Source organism: Rhineura floridana, chromosome 3 (assembly GCF_030035675.1).
Source record: "Rhineura floridana isolate rRhiFlo1 chromosome 3, rRhiFlo1.hap2, whole genome shotgun sequence".
In the NCBI taxonomy this organism is placed as follows: Eukaryota; Metazoa; Chordata; class Lepidosauria; order Squamata; family Rhineuridae; genus Rhineura; species Rhineura floridana.
Window position 1 is genome coordinate 94,338,661 of NC_084482.1, and position 13,282 is coordinate 94,351,942.

General features: G+C 44.2%; 1 protein-coding gene and 1 pseudogene across 2 annotated transcripts in view; one reads left to right on the top strand and one right to left on the bottom strand.

Annotated features, from left to right (window-relative positions):
- PPP2R2B (protein phosphatase 2 regulatory subunit Bbeta) overlaps positions 1 to 13,282 on the top strand; it is a 367,792-nt gene that overhangs the window by 123,794 nt on the left and 230,716 nt on the right. The gene's annotated exons all lie outside the window — the stretch shown is intronic.
- The window catches only part of LOC133381975 (uncharacterized), a 37,659-nt pseudogene that overhangs the window by 23,805 nt on the left and 572 nt on the right, over positions 1 to 13,282 (bottom strand).

Below are 13,282 nucleotides of genomic sequence, written 5' to 3' on the forward strand. Positions count from 1 at the left end.
AGATGGCAGCAGGGATTAATAAGACACTTGCATAACTGGCTTCTTTTGCAAAGTAATTGTGGCAAGGAGAGTATTGCTGCAATACTCTGAATTAGATATTTCGATTAAAAAAAAATAGAAAACGTGAAGACCCACCAGTCTGAGTCAAATGGGATCCCCACAGAAGAGGGGTAGCTCCTACAGGCCCTTGTACGTTCTGGGAACAGGAGGAGTTTGTACCCTGAGAAGGGACCCCAGATAGGAGCCAGCACTGCAGCCCCAATCCTAATATACACATTTTTGCATGCTATTCAGTAATATATACATTTTTATGCACGCTTGCCTCTAATATGTGCACTCTTGTATGCTTTTTTTGGTTGGAGAACTGCATCAAAACTTGTGTGCATTTTGAAAGAGAGCTGTGTTTCAGTTCATGTATTGTTTTGGGAATTGCAAATTAGAAAGGTTCACATTAAAATACAAACCAAACTGAATTTCTCCCCGTCCCTAATAAAAATGAGCACAAATCATGGGAGCTGGCTCCCAGGTTTGGAAACAGATATGAGCCAAATAGTCCTTGAAGGTTTTGCATGTTTTCTGGTCTGTCAGAAATCATGTTGCTACCTGTGTGTGAATGCCAAGAAATCATATGAAACTATAAACCTTTTTCCCCCATTCAACTCCCAAGCAGCTGTCCAGAATAAGCATCTCAAATTAACCTGTCCAATCATTTTGGCAGGGGCTTGCTGGAGAAGTAGCATGCTGAGTCATTCAGCAAATTAGCAGTAAATTGAGGAGTGAGGGTGTCATGAAGCAATTCTGTGTGTAGCTGGCATCTTTAGAGGAATGAGCTATTATGACGCCAGTCAGTAGTAAATTGAATGTTATTGAAGCAACCACTAGGTGGCCCTCCTAGAGGAAGCTAATCTCTGCCAATATGATTGTTTTGGCCTGGAGTTGAGGTGGGTGGGGTAGGAGTTCAGACAATATAATCCAAATGTAGAACCCCAGCTGTCGTCTTTAAAACACAAATTGTCTTCCAATACATATGATTGATTATAAGAAATGCTATTTATAAATAAATAAATATATGATGTGATATCACAGCAACAGGAAGAGTACTTTGGAATGGTTCGTGTGGGAACAGATGTGGAAAAAGTTTCATTGGATTGAACAAGCCATGTAGGAAAAACTTCCTAACTGTTAGAGCCATACGACAATGGAACCAATTACCTACAGAGGTAGTGGGCTCTCTGACAGTGGAGCCATTCAAGGGGCAGCTGGACAGCCATCTGTCGGGAATGCTTTGATTTGGATTCCTGCATTGCGCAGGGGGTTGGACTTGATGGCCTTATAGGCCCCTTCCAACTCTGCTATCTGTGAACAAAACTTTTCAAAGCACTCCGCTAACAGAAAAATGTTACATTGGAATTGGCCTACATAGTTACTTTTTTAGTTTATTGTCACACGTATATCCCACCTTTCCTACAAGGAGCTCCAGGTGGTGTCCATTCTATCCCTCCCCATTTTAACCTCCCAACAACCCAGGTTAAGCTGAGAGAGAGTGACTGGCCTTTGGTCACCCAGAGAGCTTAATGGGGATTAAGTCCTAGTTGAGCACTCTGACCACTGTACCACACTGGCTATAAAGTAGAAGTCTCTGTTCACTTCTTGCTGGTTAGCATTCCAATACTTACTACAGCCTGAATTTGTGCCCTTATTAATGTGGTGTAATTAAGCTGGATGTCCATTTGAGTTGTGCTGATTTGAGAGGAGCGTTGGAGCCTCCAGGTCAGCAACCTGAGCCACAGCAAACTTAAGTCTGTTTCATGGGCATGTGGCTTGCACAAACTTTTATGAAGGAACTTAGTGTTGTTCACCTAGAGGAAAAAGGGTTGGGCAAATGGAACAGGCACACAAGGATTTTTGACTTTAGTTGATATCCTCCTGAGACCCACTGTGGTGTAGTGGTTAAAGTGCTGGACTACGACCGGGGATACCAGGGTTCGAATCCCCACACAGCCATGAAGCTCACTGGGTGACCTTGGGCCAGTCACTGCCTTTCAGCCTCAGAGGGAGGCAATGGTGAACCACCTCTGAATACCGCTTATCAGAAAAACCCTATTCATAGGGTTGCCATAAGTCGGGATCGACTTGAAGGCAGTTCATTTCCATTGTTTTTTATATCCTCCTTTGCAGATTTTAAGGGGAATCTGAACTGGTATTGCTAATTTATTCTTAAAGATGCAGAATAATCTCCCTTGGTGAAATGGATTTGGACCCCCCTTCTTACTTCATGAAAGGGCTCTTGTTCCCCCCCAACTTTCCCTTTGGGCAAATATTCTGAATCCACTTGAACATTTTTATCTCTGCCTTCTCTTGTAATATGTGGCAAAGCCTAATCTTTCTTTCCTTGCATTTAATCCTGCCATTCTTTTTTCAGGCCCTTATTTTCTCATCTTAATGTCTCTGCCATTCCTGACCTGTCTGACCTCAGTGTTCTACTTTTGCCCAGAAAGCTTTCGTAATTCAAATTCCTGTGTCTCTGCACCCCCTCCTACCATCAGATGCCTGGGGCAACCTTTAGACCATGTATTTAGAACTTGTCTCACATTGATGGTTACTCAAGGTATCCATAACCTGTCAGAAACACAATCTTTCCCTCATGTGTTGTAAAGGGCAGCTTCCTATGCTTGATTCTGGTAAGAGAATTAAAGTGATATACAAGTCATCTGTGCAGCTAGAGCCGACCTGTCCTGTTTGTAGCAGGTTCTCTGAGCATTGCTTTTATGCTATGCATACACCTCTACATTGTTCAGCACTGTTGCTGGCCATTGATTCAGTTATCTTGCTTCTGGCGGGCATTTGAAGGTCTTCTGTAAAAAGAAAACTAATGCATTTTCTTTACACTGACTGAATTTTAAGAACATTAAGCCTGCTTTAAGAAGTTGCATTTTGCTGTGCTGGAAACTTTAAAAACACTTTTTTACTTTGGGAGTTGGCTTGAGAAGAGCTCTCTGGTCAGGACAGTAACTTCTTTTAAAGAGAGCTGCTGCTTCTGGTGCCTTCTGCACAGTCTTAGATCAACTTTCTTGTGAGAAATGGAACTGCATGGCTACAGTTTCCAAAATAATTAAATAAATAAATAAGGCTATTGCCATTTTAATCCTCCCTTTCTGCCTGAAGATTATTTCAGTGAATCTTGCAGTTTGTGCGGTCTCAAGTAACAGAGGTGCACCATATTCGATGTATTTTTAAGGCCCAGCTCGGTCCAGGGCTGTGTGTATTCTCCAATTCTGCTATGTAAGTATTCAGTGTTGGCTTCAGAATTCCACCTTTTTAATTAAAAAGAAAGAAGAAATTTCTAGCCCTTATTGCTGCAAAGGTAGTTCTGACTAATTTGCAGACAACGGGGGCAGTAAATTCTGAGACAATGGATGACAGCTAAGAGGACTTCCAGTGGTTAGGGACTGAAGCTTCACTGTCCTTCAAAGTGCCTTGTCTCTTTCCATGATTTGCAGTAGAAGACAAAAATTATGCAGAATAAGGAACTGTGAGCATAATCTTGCCTTTTTCATACAAGTCACAGAATGTGACTTCCTTGATGCAGATATGGGATATCTTTGTATGGGTCCAGTCTTCTTATTTTTTACACGCAAAATATATGCAGTCTTCTACATCTCATACATTCATTAGGAATTATGTGGGAGCCAAAAAGGAAGAATGTAGAGAGCAGCAATAACTTAAGTGTTGAAAAATGTGTTTGTTTACAGAATCATTCCCAGCTGTTGCCAGCTCCTGACTCCTTTCATTTTCCTTTTATAGCCCCAGGTAATCTACACCTTGAACTAACATTGCTGCCTTCGAAAAAGAGTTGCTGTGCTTGAAATGCATCAAGTAATTCTGCAAACACACAGATTTTCCAGCATTGCTGTATTCACTCTCACTCTGCATGGGAGCCACCAGTGGCTGGGCGTGCTGAATTTATTTAAATTATTTATTTATTTATTTAAAAAAAATTCTATCCCGCTCTCTTTCCAAAGAAATTCAGAGCGGCATAACAGAATAGTTATAAACAGTTAATATCAGATAACAAAGTAAAACAGTATCTTACAATTTAAAAGCTAAAGAGAATAAAAAGGTTTTAAGCTGCCGACGAAAAATTAAGAGGGAAGAAGACAAGCGTATTAATTGCGGTAGATTGTTCCATAAAGTAGGGGCAATTACAGAAAATGTCTTATTTCTAACATTGGACAAGTGAATTCGGGAAAAAGGAGGAATGATAAGGGCCGGATCTAAGGCAGATCTCAAGAGCCGAGGTGGTTCATACAAAGAGATCCGGTTGGATAAATAAGAGGGGCCCAAACCATGTAGCGCTTTAAAAGTTAAAGTTAATATTTTAAAATGTATTCGATAGAAAACAGGCAGCCAGTGAAGTTGTTGAAGGAGCGGAGTGGTATGTGCTTGCCAGTTTGCTCCTGTTATCATTAGCGCCGCTGCTCTTTGCACCAATTTAAGTTGTTGCAGTATTCTTTGGGGGAGCCCAGTATAAAGAGAATTACAATAATCAAGTCGAGAAGTGACCAATGCATGGGTCACTTTAGCTAGATCAGCAGTTTCTAGAAATGGACGGAGTTGACGAACCAATTTTAATTGGGCGAAGGCACTTCTAGAAACTGCCGATACTTGTGCCTCCAAAGTCAAGGCGGAGTCCAGCAAAACACCCAAGCTCCGGACTTGAGACTTTAGTGGCAAGGTAATTCCATCCAAAATTGGGTGATTTTCATTTGCTAAATCAGGTTTACGACTAACTTAAAGTACTTCAGTTTTATTCGGATTTAATTTCAATTTATTGAGACGCATCCAGGACATCACTGCGGACAGACAAGAATTTAAAGGTTGAATAGCCTCTTTAAGATTGGGAGGAAAAGAAAAATAAAGTTGGGTATCGTCGGTATATTGAGGAAAGCGAACTCCAAACTTACGTATAATCTCTCCAAGAGGTTTCATATATATATTAAATAGAAGTGGTGATAGTACTGAACCCTGAGGGACTCCATATTGCAGAGGCCAAGGGTCAGAGTGGAAGTGGAATCTGACTTTCCTTCTGAATGCTAGAATGCTTCTGGTAGTAGCCAGAAGTGTATTTTACCACTTACTACATGCTGAAGAACTAGGATCTTGCCATACATACTTTGGTTGTGCTTTCTATTGTAGTGTCCTCTATCAGCTAATTGTCTGCATATTTGTTTGGAAGAAGTCTCCACCAATTTCATTGGGTCTGACTTCCAGCTAAGTGTTTTGAGGAGCTGCGCTTGAAAAAAACTGGTATATGGAGGCGATATTGCACCTCTTCTAGCATTGGCAGCAACTTAATGTACAGGGATGACTCAAGGTTCTGGTTTTGACTCTTAAAACTATTTAAAGATCCCTATGTATCTAGGGGACCACTTCCTTCTATGGGAGTTCATGTGTTCATTGAGATCAGCAGGTGATAATTTGCTTTTTGTACCTCATTCTTTGGGAGTTAGATCAGTTGGATGCTCTCTGCGGTGGTACCAAAATGATGGAAATTTCTCCCCAAAGAGGCCCATTTAACTTCCTTGCTTCAGTTTATGAAAGGAGCTGTGAAGACCTGCTTATTTCAATAGGCTTTGAGTAATACTGCTTGCTGATATTTGCTGTTGATTTTAGCCCCTGACATATATGGTGTGGTATCACAAGGGTATGTAAATATATTATCCATGTACTGCAGATGCTTGTTTGTTCATATTTGTCCTTATATGGTAAATAGAGAGGGGAGGGGTAAAATGGAATGTTAGGGAGAGAGTGCTTGGCGTGAATGTTTCTGATTGGGTGATGGATTCTCTGGGTGTGTGGAGGGAATGAGCGAGGAATCTTTTAAAATAATGAGGTTTGTCAGTTAAAGGGGTTCAGTTGGTTTTATTCTGGGCATTAGATTGTATACCCATGAGCCATTATAGTCAGCATGGACTTTTCGAAATCTGCAATGTTAAATTGAAAATACCTTCCATGCCATTCTGATGCTTCCCATAAGCTCATTTCAAAACAAAACCATGCAAAACTTAATGCCTGAACTTGGAAACACTTGCTTAATAACCCTTTAAGTTTTCATGACGATACACAAAACAGTCAGAGAGAATCGAGAGTTCAAAGTCTAAAGAGACAGAGAGAGAGAGAGAGAGAAAAGACCCCTTTTGGACTTTTTTTGTCAGAGTTCTCATAATTTATTGAAATTAATTAAAAGTCATCCATGTTCACAGAGTACCTGTAATCCTATTACTGACCTTGCCCACACTCTGACCTTCATCTGCTGCAGTTTAAAAGTTAAAAAAAAATGCCTGGCTGATTTTTAATTAATTTAAGAAGTTTTGGCTTGAACTCAATGATAAGACTGGGCATGCTCAGTAAGAACCAACTGTCAGTGTTCTAAAAGCCAGACTCATAGCTGCTGGGCTTGCCTAATCAGGGGGCCACTCCCACACCAGACTTTGATTTCACTGTCATGTCTTTCCCCAAAGTCATGGCTTCCCCCAAAGAATCTGGAGAAGTGTAGTTTGTGAAGGTTGCTGAGAGCAGACTCCTATTCCCCTGACAGAGCTCCAGTGGCCAGAGTGATTTAACAGTCAGCTGCTCTGATTGAAGGTCTGTGAGGGGAACAGGGCGTCTCCTAGCAACTCTCAGCACCCTTCACTAACTACACTTCCCAGGATTCTTTGGAAGAAGCCATGACTGTCTAAAGTGAAATAAAGGTCTGGTGTAGATGTGGCCAGGGACAGCTTTGGTTAAAATTTGGGTGTGAGGCTACATGTGCCTTCTGTAGAATAAAAAGGTGGGGGAAACCCTGAAAAAGAACGATACTGTTCACAGTGTTTTCCTTTTGGAAAGGAAAGGAGCTTCACATCTGCCCAGTGCCCCACCCATCCAATCTCCTTCCCTCCCCTTTCCTCCTCCCGTTTCCTCCCTCCCCCTCCCCTCCTCCCCCCTCTCTGTCCCTCCCCCAGGTCTGTTTCAACTATCCTAAGCATGATTGCACAGGAGTAAGTCCCACTGAACTCCAAATGCATGCAAATAATGCAAATGAATATGTGAAGTACAGCAACACTTTGCAACACTAAAAAAAAAGCTCCAAAAACAATTGTGGAATAATGGCATTGACTGTTCTGCAGAATAGTTTCGAGTGGACATCAAGAGTGTCTCAATTTGCACAAGATATAACAGTGGGCCCCCTGTAGGATGCACACCTTAACATGGTGAGGTGGTTTGAGAGTGTTGAAGAAGCTAAGAGCAATGCCTTAGACTCCTAGCAGGGGCACCCAAGGTGGAATGGTCAAAGCTGAAACACCAGACTAAGGTGCATCCAAACTCAGAGGAAGGCAATGGTAAACCACCTCTGAATATCTCTTACCACGAAAACCCTATGAACAGAATATCCAAAATGCAACATGAGATAGTGCTGGAAGATGAGACCCCCAGGTCAGAAGGCACTCACCGAGCTACTGGGGAAGAACAAAGGACAAGTACGAGTAGTGCTGTGACTAATGACACAGCTGGGTCAAAGCCAAAAGGAAGCCCAGAGGCTGATGTGCACAGATGCGAAAGGAGAGGCCGGAGTTGTACGACGCACATAATAGGAACACGGAATGTGAGAACCATGAACCAGAGAAAGTTAGAAATTGTCAAGCAAGAAATGGAACGCATCAACATTACAATTCTTGGTGTGAGCGAATGAAAATGGACGGGAATGGGACATTTTCAATCAGGCAACTACAAAATATTTTATGCAGGAAATGAGAAATTAAGAAGAAATGGGGTTGCTTTAATAGTGAGAAGTGATGCAGCAAAAGCAATTAGGAGCTACAACACAAGGTCTGAGCAAGTTATATCAATGAGATTAAACGGGAAACCTATCAACATTACAATCATCCAAGTCTATGCTCCGAAGGCAAACACAGAAGAAGAGGAATTGGAGAGATTTTACACAGAAGTACAGGATGAAATTGATCACACACCTGTCATGGCCCCGTCAGAGGACTCATCAGACGAGGATGACTCGGGAGTAACAGCAGCAGACCCAGAAGCAGCAGACCCAGAAGGAGAAACGGAGGAAACTCCTGAGAACCCAGCTCCTTCTCCCCCTCAGCTGCAGAGCACCCCAGACACAGCTGAAGCCCTTCAGCCAGACACAGCCAGTGAACAGAATACTCCCCCCTCACCTGCAGAACGTAGACAACAGAAGGTCAGGCAGAAGAGGGGCAGGCCTGTCCACTTATGGCCAAAACGCTGAGGGCTCACACCTGCTGACAAACCTGCTCCTTAAAAGTCAAACCTTGGCTTCAGCTTGTTGCTGACTACAACGTCAGGCATGACCACTGTGTGTCTTCCTAGCCCCTGAACCTTGACTTGGACTGATCTCTCGGCAAACTAGACCCGGACCTTCACTGACATCTCTTCTGGATTTCTGGCTTGGCACGTAAGCTTTGAACGGCCTCTGCCCTTATCTTGCTTCCTCCTTGCTAGCCTGGCAGATTTATAGCCAAGCTGCCGGCTGAGGACTTACGGCCTGGCAATTACCAAGGAATCTCCAGCCCTTCCTGCACCCCCACCGACACTGCTGTCTCAGTGAAGAGCTGACAACACCAAAACAAGATGTGCTGGTAATCATGGGGGATTGGAATGCAAAAGTAGGGAACAGAGAAAATTAGGGATTGTGGGGAAATGGGGCCTAGGAGACAGAAATGAAGCAGGAGAAAGACTTATTGAATTCTGTGAAGCCAATCATTTGTTTCTTGCAAACACATTTTTTGAGCAACCAAAAAGACGACTGTACACATGGACATCACCGAATAGTCAATATAGGAATTAATTGGTTATATAATTGGTAGCAGAAGATGGAGAAGTTCCATATTTTCTGTGAAAACAAGACCAGGAGCAGACTGTGGTACAGATCATGAACTGGTCGTATCGAAAATCAGAGTAAAGCTAAAGAAGACAAATAAAGCAATCAAAATGCCAAAATACAATTTAAATTACATCCCAGAAGAATATAAAGATCAAATAAGAAACAGGTTTGAGGCTTTAAACTTAGTTGACAGAGAACCAGAAGAACTATGGAATGAAGTCAGAGACATCATCAGGGAAGAATGCAAAAAGACAATACCTCTAGTTAAAAAGAGAGAAAGACCTCAATGGATGACTGAAGAAACTCTTAAAATGGTTAAAGAGAGAAGGAAAGCAAAACCAAAAGGAGATAGAAACACGGTCAGAACCCTAAATGCAACAATACAGTGACTAGTACATAAGGACAAAGAGAACTATTACAATAGTTACTGTATAGAAATAGAAGAGGACAACAAAAAGGGTAGAACAAGAGCCCTATTCCAAAAGGTTAGAGAAATGAAAGGGAAATTTAAACCAAGAGTAGGGATGTTGAATAATCAACACGAGAACACACTGACTGAGATGAAATAAAAGGAAGAAGGAAGCAATACACTGAAGAACTCTATAAAAGAGATGCCAGGATGACAGATTCATTCACGGAAGAACCGTATGATGAAGAACCAAACATTTTAGAATGTGAGGTGAAAGCTGCTCTTAAAATACTTGGAAGAAACAAATCACCAGGAATAGATAGCATACCAATAGAGTTGCTACAAGCACCTGAGACTGAATCTGTCCAAATTTGGACAAAAATCTGTCAAGAAATATGGAAAACTAAACAATGGCCCACTTTCCTGTTCAGAGCGGGATTTACGAGGCTGAGACACAGGTGCAATCAAATCTTGTTTTATTAAAGTAATGGATACATCAAAAGCAGTACACTTTATAGAAATCTCTAACCTAGCTCACTTAGAAGTCCCTAACTGCACTCTAGACATGCTCTCTGCAACGCGTGAAGAAAATTGACTCAGCAACTTAATCTAGAGCGTGACAGTCTTAAGTAGGGAAAGTTTTAGATCGTAATCTCTGGCTCCTCCGCAGGTCCTGCCTCTGTCCTGTCCGCTTCTCGCGGCATCGAGGGGGGGTGACAGGGTGCGTGCCTGCAATGGCTCGTCCGAAAGAACCATCTCCTTAGCAACCGGCTCGAGGTCAGGGGGCGGTGATGCGCTCGAGGCATCCCGGGAACCGCTTGGCAAAGGGGGAGTCACCACCCCCTCTGGAACATCTTCCAACTGCTCCTCCAACCTGTTGGGGGGCGGCACGCTCTCAGCTTCCGGAGCCGTGCCATCCATGGGAACTGGTCCAGAATCAAACTCCCCTCCGCTCCCAAGGTCTTGCTCAGACTCAACAATTCCTTGGTCTTCCGCGCCCTCTAACAGCTGGGAAACCTGGAACTCGTGCCTCCCCCCTCCCTGGCCCTCGTGAGGAAGCGGAGGCTCAACATCATCCCCCCTTCCATGCTTTAACTCTTCCCACCCCCAAGGTCTGGGCTTCTCTTGATATGCCTCATGGTAGTCTCTCACCAAATCCGGGGCGTGCACATCCTCTGCCGTCTCCCACGAACGTTCCGATGGATCATATCCTTTCCAATGAATCAAGTATTGAAGTTTCCCCGGCGTTTCCAGGAGTCTAATACCTGCTCTACCTCGTACTCCTCCTCTCCATCCACTAACAAAGGAGGAGCTGGCTCAATCCGTGGCCGATGGGGGTCAGGAGGAGAGTCCTTGGTTAGTAGTGCCCGGTGAAACACCGAGTGCATCTTGAAAGTGGGAGGCAGTTTGAATCTGTAAACCACGGGGTTAATCTGCGCCTCCACCTCAAAAGGTCCAACTTGCCGGTCCTGCAATTTACGACACCGGCCCGTCATAGGTAAATAATGCGTGGACACCCACACCTTGTCGCCCATTTGTATGAGGGGCCCCTCTTGACGATGCTGGTTGGCCACCCGTTTGTAATCCGCCTTGGCTCGTTCTAACTGCTCCTGGAGCAACTGTTGCATAGCTTGAAGTTCCTGCATAAATTCCTTGGCTGCCGGGACGGAGAGATTGTCCCGTGGAACCAGGAAAGCGTGGGGGTGGTAGCCGAAGTTAGCAAAGAAGGGAGTCTGTTGTGTGTGTGAATGCACAGCGTTGTTATAGGCGAATTCTGCCAGTGGCAAGTAAGACACCCAGTTTTCTTGCTGGTACCCGATGTAACAACATAAATACTGTTCCAAAACTGTGTTCACTCTCTCTGTCTGCCCATCTGTTTGGGGATGATGTGCAGAGGACAGCCGCAGTTCATTTTGTAGTAGTCTCCACAATGCTTGCCAAAAACGTGCTGTAAATTGGCTGCAACCAAGCTGTCTGGCAGTCCACGTAGCCAGTACACGTGTTGCACATACAAACTGGTGGTTTCCTGAGCATTGGGAAGTCCAGAGCATGGGATGAAATGAGCCATCTTCGAGAAGGCATCTACCGCTACCAAGTTGGTGGTTTTCCCTTGAGAAGAAGGGAGGTCTGTAACAAAGTCCATAGTAACCATCCAGGTCTCGGTGGAGTGGGAAGGGGCTCTAATAGGCCTGCTGGTCTCCCAGGGGCGTGTTTGGCTCTCATGCAAGTGGAACAAGATCAGACATAGTGCTCTACGTCCTTCCTCACCTTGGGCTGCCAGAATTCCTGGGTTACAGCCTGTATAGTCTTAAAGACTCCAAAGTGGCCTGCGTGGGGGAGCCATGGCATTGACATAGCACTCTGTTTCTTAGTTCCCTGGGGGGGATATAGAGGGCATCCTGGTGAAAGCAGTAAGTCCCCTCTCCAAGTGAAGTCCTTCCATGCTCCCTTGGCCAGTGCCGCTAGATCCGCACGCTGCGCCTGGGCGAACGGGTCCTTTTTTTGCGCTTCACATGACTCAGACTCCCAGGAATCTTGGCATGCCCCGACCACCCCCTTCTCGGGGGGAATAACGAACTGCAGTGGCTTTGGGGTGAGATCCTCCAAATATTCCGGTTTCCGGGATAAGGCATCGGCCCTCCTATTCTGAGCTTGGGAAACGTAGTGGATTTTGAAGTGGAAGCACGCAAAGAGCTGGGCCCAGTGCATTTGCCTCTGATTGAGCCTGTGGGCGGTGTGTAGACTCTCTAGGTTCTGATGGTCCATGCACACCTCAATTTCATGCTGCGCCCCCTCCAGATGGTGTCTCTAGGCTTCAAAGGCATCCTTGATGGTTAATAATTCCTTTTCCCACACGGTGTAGTTTTGTTCAGAGTCGTTAACTTCCTTGAGAAGTAAGCACAGGGTTTCAGCCCCCCCTCTGAGCCAGTTGTAAAAGGATGCCCCCGATTGCTACGTCCGAGGCATCAGTCTCCATGACAAATGGGAGCGCGGGGGCTACGTGCTGTAAAATGGGCTCTGTAGCAAACCTCTGCTTCAGCCTCTCAAAGGCGTCCTGAGCAGATTCGGTCCAACAGACTGGTCCTGAGCCCTTCAGACAGTCCATGAGAGGCGCAGTCTGCTTTGAGTAGTTAGCTATGAAACAATGGTAGTAGTTAGCAAATCCCAAGAAGCGCTGTAAGTCCTTTTTCGTCTTGGGGGGCTACCAAGTGAGTACGCAGTGGACCTTCCCAGGGTCCATCTCTACTCCGGCCAGGGAAATGCGATACCCCAGAAAGTCTAGAGTAGTTAGATCAAACCCGCATTTTTCCAGCTTAGCATAAAGGTGGTGCTCCCGCAGCTTCTGCAGCACTGCACGCACATGTGCTTCATGTTCGTCAGGGGAAGCCGAGTATATCAAGATATCATCCAGATACACAATCATAAAGCGGTCCACAAAGTCCCAAAAGATGAAATTCTATAGTGTATAGAAACAGACATTTGATGCTACAGGAAAGCAGAGAGAGGTGGGTGGGGATGTCACATATGGTATTGTGAATTTCATTTCTGAATTTAATGGTTTTTTACAATAAGAATCAATTATTTATTTAGTTAGTTAGTTATTATTACATTTATATCCTGCCTTTCTTTTCATAATAGAAACCCAAGGCGGCTTACATGTGATTCCCAAGTGGTCTCCTATCCAGGCACTGACCATGACCAGACCTGACCCTGAATCACATACGATGGCAAAGAAGGCTGGGAGATTTTTGAAGTAAAAAAAGATCAGTTGTGAGGTTTATATGAACTGCACTCCTACCTCTTGTTTGATCTGTTTGAGTAGACAAAAAAAGAAAATGGTCCATCTCCAACGTAGCATTAGCATTGTGGGTAAAAGCTTTGAAACGGAAATCCCTAGTTCTAATCTCTGTTCAGGATGAACTTAATGGGTAGCTTCAGCAAAACACTGCCTCTCAGTTTATGCCCTTTGT